Source organism: Halichoerus grypus, chromosome 10 (assembly GCF_964656455.1).
Source record: "Halichoerus grypus chromosome 10, mHalGry1.hap1.1, whole genome shotgun sequence".
Lineage (NCBI taxonomy): Eukaryota > Metazoa > Chordata > Mammalia > Carnivora > Phocidae > Halichoerus > Halichoerus grypus.
The window spans coordinates 111,021,574-111,029,305 of record NC_135721.1 but is presented as its reverse complement, the minus strand read 5'-3'; the positions used below and the strand labels follow the sequence as shown (position 1 = coordinate 111,029,305).

Below are 7,732 nucleotides of genomic sequence, written 5' to 3'. Positions count from 1 at the left end.
CCCTGCCCAATCTGATGGGGGAGGAAGGCTGTCAGCAGCTTTCAGAGCTCGGTGCCCCTGGCTTCTCTAGAAGCTCTTTCCCTGGACTTATGCTTTTCGCACGTCTGACTTCAGGGTCTGAGAGGAGGGGGTCGGGGCAGAGGTCCCCCAGGTACTGCCTGGAAGGGAACAGAAACAGGCTGTTGCAATTAGGGAAGAATGAGCTCTCCCCCTGGTGCCCAAGCAACACGGTGTTAGTGTGTGTATGGGAGAGAGAGAGGGAGGCCGCAGTAACTCTGGGCTGAGCTGCTGTGATCAACAGATCCTGATGCGAAAGCACGAAAGCACGGGTGGATTGTCCCTGTGCTTGCCGAGCCTCTTGCTGGATGGTCTGCTCCTTGCTGTTCTCCCGGCTCCCCCACTTCCTCCTGCCTGCCTTCCCCGGGCTTCCAGGCAGCTCCCTGCAGTTCAGGTGCTCTGTGGGGCCGTTACCTGTAGCTCTGAGCATGTCTTTTTGTTGGCCTACATCAAACACCTGGCTGTCTCCAGCAGGCGGGCTCTGAAGGCTACCGTGTGTGTTCGCCAAGGGGTGAGGTCACCACTCAGGAGTCCTGCTTCTTAAAGGGGTTTTGCAAAACGATGGGTCTCCTGGGAGGGCACAGCGGCTGGGTAAGGGCTTTAAAGGAGTTGGGGTGGGGGAGAAGAATGGGGAATCTTGTTTTTTGGCTCCTTGAAGCTGTGTTGTAGGCAGAGGGGTCTGCGCTACCCTCCTCAAGGAGGAAGGTAAAGATGAGCTCAGTACCCACTCTCCACCCCCCCGCCCCCCCCCCCCCGCCTTTTGCGTTTGCCTAGAGACTGGTAACCATCTGATAGCAGTGAGGAAGGGAGAACTAGCAAAGAGTGGGTGGAGGGAGAAGTGGGGGTGGACAACAGCTTCTCTCTGCCCTGCAGTTTCCCCAGAACCCCAGGAATCTACGTAGGCATCCCCCACCCCACCCTGGGTCTTCCCATTACATTTGGGTCCTGGCTGGGCGGAAATAAGCACTGATACATTTCATGTCTGCCTGGTGAGTGGCATCTCCGATCTGATCTGCTCCTTCCTGCCTGAGCCAGCCATTTACACCCTGCAAAAGTCCTAGTTCCTGCCCCACGTCCTTCCTGGATCTGGCCTGGAAATGCACAAGTATCTCTCACAAGTACTTCATTTTCCTGAAACGGGGAACTGGGCCCAAGTTAATTTCTAAATGTCTATTCCAGACCCTTCTCCAACCAGGACCCTGTGGTTCAGTTTCTGGCAAATGACCGGTGACGCTGATTAACAAGTGTTCGGATGGGCAGCCTGCCTTTCCTGGGGTGCTGGCTGGGAACACCGACACCCTTCTTGTGAGCAAATCTCCCCTTTTTGCCTATAAAAACAATCTATAAAACGGTAAAGATTAGGCCATAAAACTTCCGTTCCAATCCATTCAGCATCAATAGCCTGAAAAAGTGGGAGCAGCAGAGGGGCCAAGATTAACTTTGAAATAAATAAATCTTAGGAGGTGAGAATACATTTCTTGGCTGAGGACGGTGGGGCAGGGGTGGGGTGTCGCCTTCACAACTGAAGCCTGCCAGCATTCTTCGCTCTGTGTCCTCTGGACTCCCGGTCACACTCTGGACCCTGGCATGGGATTCACCTGGTCTGGCTGCAGGATGGGGCTTCGGGGCCCCCCTCCCTCGGCTGCTCCCAGGATGGAGTTTATGACAAAGCAGAAGAGAGGCAGGACAGAAGGGCAGGAAGGTAGAAGGAGGCAGTTGTCCAATTTTCCAAGAAAATAGATTTGTTCGAGTGAGAAACTCAAATGTCAGGCTTAGGAAGGCGGCGTTAGATTGAATGACTACTAACGTCTTTCTGAGACCGTCAGCCTGGGAGGTGTCACATGATTGCTGGGGCTCCACATGATTGCTGTTTGCAGGGGGCTGGTCATGTGAGTTATCTGGGTTGGGGAAGGCAGGAGAAGAAGTTTCTAAAGATTGCCTTTAGCACAAATGCTGCCAAAGGGAAATTCTAAAAAGATGCCAGTGAAGTCACCAACCTGTGTTCTTGGAGCCAACATGAGGCCTGTTTCCTAAAACAACCTCACTGAGGGAGATTCGGAGGCTGGGAGCAGGGCAAGGGGCCCGGGGACACCTGGGCAGCCCGACTGCGGAATAGCCCTCAGCCCCTGGCATTGAAACTGCAGGCTCCTTGCTTGGCCCCACCGAGGTCATGGACCTCCGGGGCCCCCACTGGGCGGACCTTGGTGAGCTCCCGCTGGCTCCTCACTCTGGCCTGGAGGAGGCCAGGCCAAGTTGGGGTTCAGGTGTTCGGGGCCAGCTGGGCTCTCTAGGGACCTTCTGACCCTTTGGTAGAGGGGGACATGCTGGTGGCTCCTGTGTACTTTCCTAACTGGTGAAGTTAATCTCACTTCCTCTTTCTCAAGAGGACAAAGAGGGTGGAGGGCACTTTGGCCCCGATGGGCTCAAGCTGTTGGAAGTTTCTTTTAAAGCCATGGTGTTCTCTGGGTACTTTCTGGCCATGAAGTATTCCTTTACCAATTCCCTGGAGACCCGTGGTGTGATTCATTCCTGTATTTGTAGTCATTTGGCACGTTTGAAGTCCTAATGTGAGCCACATGTGGAGAGAAGGAGAACCCATGTCTTTGAAAGTTAACTGCACCCCAGACTGTGCACTAAGGGCCTCCCTGTGTCATCTCATTAATCAGCAAAGCAAAGCATGAGGTGGCTGTTATCCCCATTTTGCAGATGAGGAAAATCGAGTCCCAAACTGGAGAAGTAACTTGTCTAAGGAATAAGTGGAAGAGGGCCGGGATTTTGAATCCAGCCTCTGAGGGAAGAAATTTCCTTACTTAGTCCAGGCTGGAGGGAGTGAGAGGAGCCCCCTCCAGGCTCACACGGAGGTTTGTCAAGAGTTCCTTCTGGGGCAGAAGCCCTTCCCTGAGTCATGGTTGCTTCTCGGAAGGCACACTGAAGACGGAAACACTAACGGCCCCTCCCAGGTGACAGCTCACGGGAGCGATGTGGCTTCCACCAGAGCCCCCCATCTGGGCTGCCGAGCTCTGGAGGCCCCCAGAGCTGGAATATTCCTCCTTGCATCTTCCCGGTGCCCTTTGCAACAGATGGAGAGGGGGTGTTTGAGAGGAAGGGAGTCTAAAACTGTTGTACGGAGCCCACACACACTCGCTCGCTGCTTCCAATGGCTCCGTGCGACAGGTTATTTTCTTATTTGTAGAGTCTTGGACTCATGGAAGGTTCTCCCCCCTCTCCCTCTTTATAAATGTGCTCAGATTTCTGGCCTGTCAACACAACGCAGATCATGTCCCTCCCCGGCTCCAAACTGTTGAGTGGGTCCAAGTTTTCTCCAAAAACATTTAAAAAGAAAAGAAAAGTGCAGCAGCATGGGCGGGCTTCCTCCCTGACAGGGCTTACTCTCAGCCACATGTTTTCCCAAGAGCTGACCTGAGATGTTGCAAGAAGCGCGGGCTTCCTCCCTGTAGACCAGAGCTTGCCTAGCCCCTCGGCTGCGTGAGCACCTAAGACCTGAGAAGCCCCGGAGCTGTAGAATCCCACACTGGACCCTGTTTACTCCAGCGTTCCCCAAACATATGAACACGAGGCATTTGGCTTGTGTAACGCTTGTGAACATGCGGCCTGACCCAGTTTGGGAAACGCTTTTGTACCCATCCGTGCCCTCAGCTCAACCCTTTTCATCTCTGTGCCTTTGCTTATGCTGTTCCCGCCAGCAGAGCCGCCTTTCCCTGTACCTCCTTATCTTCATGTGCCCAAACCTATTCCTCCTTCAGTTTAATCCGAGGGAGCTCCTCCTTCTCTGAACTGTCCCCACCCCCAGGATTGTCTCCGCCCCTGACCGAGGCTACTTGTTGCTCTCTCCTTGTTTTCTCACCATATGCAAACGTGGTTAGCACCTGGTGGGCGTGGTGGTTCTGGATCCCCCCCCCTCCCCGCGCTAAGTCACAGGCAGGCTTAGCGTGGCGGTGGGGGGTAGGGGGGGATTGTGAATCCCAGCTCCACCGAGTCTGGGGCAATCTCCTGCCCTCGGTGTGTGTCTCAGTTCCCGCCTCTGTAAGACAGAGATGACATGAGCAACTCTGTTTCAAGGATCAAGTCCACTCATACGCATGTGATACTTGCGGCTGTACCCTGCGTGGAGCGAGCCCTCGGCACGTGCCAGCCAGCCTCGCAGCCACCTTCGCTTTGTTCTCTTTGGAGTTCCTCCTCCACCAAAGTGGGGCTGGCTTTTGTAAAGTACCTGGCACAGCCTCTTGCACACAGTGGGCACAAAATAGCAAAAGCTCCCAGATGGGAGTGCATGCTATTCCGTTTGGGGTTTTTCCCTGTAGCTTTGGGGCCCCTGGGGGCTGGACAACTCAAACCGAACCCCAGGCTAGTGGGATTTAATTGTCTGTTCCTGGGACTGAGGCTGTGGGCGCAGGCTGCCTCTAGGTGTCTCTGTCCGGATCCACAGGTTTAGAATTGTGCGCTCCCAGACCCGGAAAGCCAGAGAGGAAGCCTGGGAGAGCTGTTGGGGGTCTCACCGAGCGCCTCGCTGTGCCCCACTGTGAGAGAGAGCCTGGTACTCGTGGGCTCACACAGCAGATCCACTGCAAGGCCGGGGTGGGACGCCAAGCGCCCTCTATTCCAGGCCAAGGCTTTTTAAAACTGGCTGTGCTGGAAGTTTCCATCGTTAAAGCCAGAAATCTGACAGGTTCCCGAATTCCATGGAAAAATACTAAAGTAATAATAATGGGAACGATTGTTTCCAGCCACTTACTGGGCTGAGCACTTGGCCTGTAGGACCCCGGTGGTACTCGCCGTTAGGTGGTGTGCAGTTATCTGATCCACTGGACCAGTGAGGAGACTGGACTCAGAGAGGTGGAGCAACTTACCCAAGGCCGCAATAAGTGGCAGAGTCAGGATGACAGCCCAGATCAGCCTGACTGTGGAGCGCAGGCTATTAGGTAGACATGGCTTAGCCTTGTTTGACAGGTGGGGAAACCGAGGCCTGGGGGAAGGGGCGGCTGGCATCCCGCTCTCTTGGAGCTCCTCTTGTATTTCTGTCAATCAGTGTATCCTCCCAGGAGGCAGAGGTGGCCGGTGTTCCCAAGATGGGTTTCCGTCCCATACTGGCGAAGGAAGCATCTATTTTCACAGCTGAAACTGCTTTCCTGTTCCCTTGGGTGTTGCTGGGGCAGGTCTTCGGACGGAGCCCTCCGCAAAATGGATTTTCCCCGCCAGGTGTCTGGCCAGGCCATCCGTCCAGAGGGATGCAAAACAGCTGAGGTGGAAGTCAGGCCGTGATACAGATGGGCTCTTTGTGTCTGTGAGGTTTCCTGGCACATCCATTTGGGGTCGCAGGGGGTGAGATGGCTGCAGATTGGCGCCAGGAGCCCAGGGCATCAGGGGGGAGCCGGGGAGCCAGGAGTGAGCGAGCGGGGAGCCTCTGCCTGGAGAGCTGGCCAGAGGGGTGGGCTCCCAGGCCCGGCTCCATTGCCGACAGACCGTGTCCCCCAGAAATGGAAGTCTCCATGGAAGGAAAGAGTGCGCTGTGGGCTACAGATGAGCTGAGCCTCAAATCCGTGCTCTCCTTCCTTACCTTTTTATTTTGGAAGATTTCAAACATACACAAAAATGAGCAGGAATGGTGGGGCGACCCCTGGCTTCCACACTGATCTGTCACTCTTGCTTTGCCTGCCCCCCACTTTACTGGGAGTGGAGGGTTTGGGGGAGTTTTGGAAAACAAATGCTAGGCATCAGGTGTCACTTCAGCCATTACTAGTCTGACGTGCATCCCTCGATGTGCTCCGTGGTCTGACGCTCACAATGTGCCAACAAGCATGGGCGTCCTCCATCCACATTTCACAGATAAGGAAACTGAGGCTCCCGAAAACCAAGTCGGGGTCCTCCCACGGCCACGTAGCCACTGAGAGGTAAAGCCAGATCCCAGCCTCGGTTTACTCTTAACCACTTTGCTATTCTTGTTATTATCATTTTAATTATAAATGTTGGTCCAACAAAAGTTCTGAGCATCTACTATGTGCCAGGGTGGTTCTAGTTGGCTGGGGATACGACCATGGATGGACAAAAACACCTGTTCTCATGGAGCTGACGTTCTAGTGAGGAAGACAAACAGACCCAAGTAAATATTGCATCAGGTGGAGACAGGTGCTGTAAAGAAAGTAAAGCAGGACGAGGGAATAGAAGGTGGAGTGGGGACAGAGGGAGGGCCTCTGTGAGGAGTGGAGGCCTGAATAACACCGAAGGAGGAGCCATGGGAATATCAGGAGAGCGAGCCACATAGAAGGAATAGCAAGTGCAAGGGCCCTGAGGCTGGAATGAGTTTTCTTTGCTCCAGGAATAGCAAGGAGGCCAGTGAGGCTGGAGTGAAGGGAGACGGGTAGTGTGGCAATAGGGAGAGGTCAGGGCCGGACAAAATATGATCTGGCTCACTGAGCACCTTGACATTGAACATGTCGGACCTTGTGATAGAATTATTACTCTGTGCATCACCTCATTAAATTCTCACCACAGTTCTGTGATATGGGAACTATTATTATACCTATTGGACAGATGAAGAAATCGAGATTCGGAGAGGTGCAGTGACTTGCCCAAGGTCACACAGCTTATAAGTGCAGAGCTAGGATTTGAGCCCAGGCCCTAAGGGCTGCAGCATCCTCGTCACTGCTTTCCTGCACCTCCTCCCATCTAATCATCCAGAGCAGCTCGCTGAATCAAATCCTCTTTGTTCCTGCTCCAAACTTTTCAGTGGTTCCCACTGCCCTTAGAATAAAATAAAACTTCATACTGTGATCCACGGGGCATGGCATTTTCTGGACCACGTCTCTCTGTCTGATCTCATCTCATACCACCCTCTCCTTCCTCTGTGGGCTTTGGCCACAGCAGCCTTCTTTCTGGCCCTCTTATGCACTAGCCTCTTTCCTGCCTCAGGGCCTTTGCATGTGCTCTTCTCTCCTGCTGGAACACCTTCCCTGGCTCTTGCTTCCTTCAGGTTTCAGCAGTAATCTTGCCTCATCAGCGGGGCCTTTCCCAGCCACGCCATTCTGAAAGCGGGTCCCCCTTGTTATTCTCAATTGTGACAACAAATTTGTTTTTGAGCACTCCTAGCCATTTCTATATTTGTGTCATTCTTTCAGCCTTGTGTCCCCCGCTAGGATGTAAGCTACATGAGGGTAGGGACTGTGTCCATCTTACTCATTGCTGGGCCTCCTGGGGCCTGAGCCCCAGGGCTGGTGGCAATAGGCAGGCTAATACATATGGCTGAATGAGGAACAGGTGGGTAGTAAGAGCTCCATTTTCAGGAGAAGGCTCAGAGCCCTCAGGTCACATGGGCAGTAACCCTGGCCTGAGAGCACAGTCCTGCCCTCGCTACTACACAGTCCCACTTCTGTGGCTGGGGCCGTGGCCACGGCACAAATCCCCGCCCATCTTGCTGTCATAGTGATCCCTAAAACGTCAAGAAGTACACAGATATCAGGGCCACCCTGGGCGGAGGGAGGTAGCCAAGAGACCCCAGAATTGGTACTGAAAATTCTGGCTATCCGAAACGGCTTGCCCCAGTGTAGACACCGTGATGAATGAGCTGGCAAACCATGAAACGCGATGCAATTAGTGCTCCAGTCTCTCTGCGGGGTTTGGTTTGGAGGGCCCAGCCCAGGTCAGCCACTCCCAAAGATTC

The 7,732-nt window shown here is 53.9% G+C and overlaps 1 protein-coding gene across 5 annotated transcripts in view; it reads left to right on the top strand.

The window, feature by feature from the left end:
* The window catches only part of LOC118536470 (tyrosine-protein phosphatase non-receptor type substrate 1), a 42,967-nt gene that overhangs the window by 1,585 nt on the left and 33,650 nt on the right, over nucleotides 1-7,732 (top strand). The window lies entirely within an intron of this gene.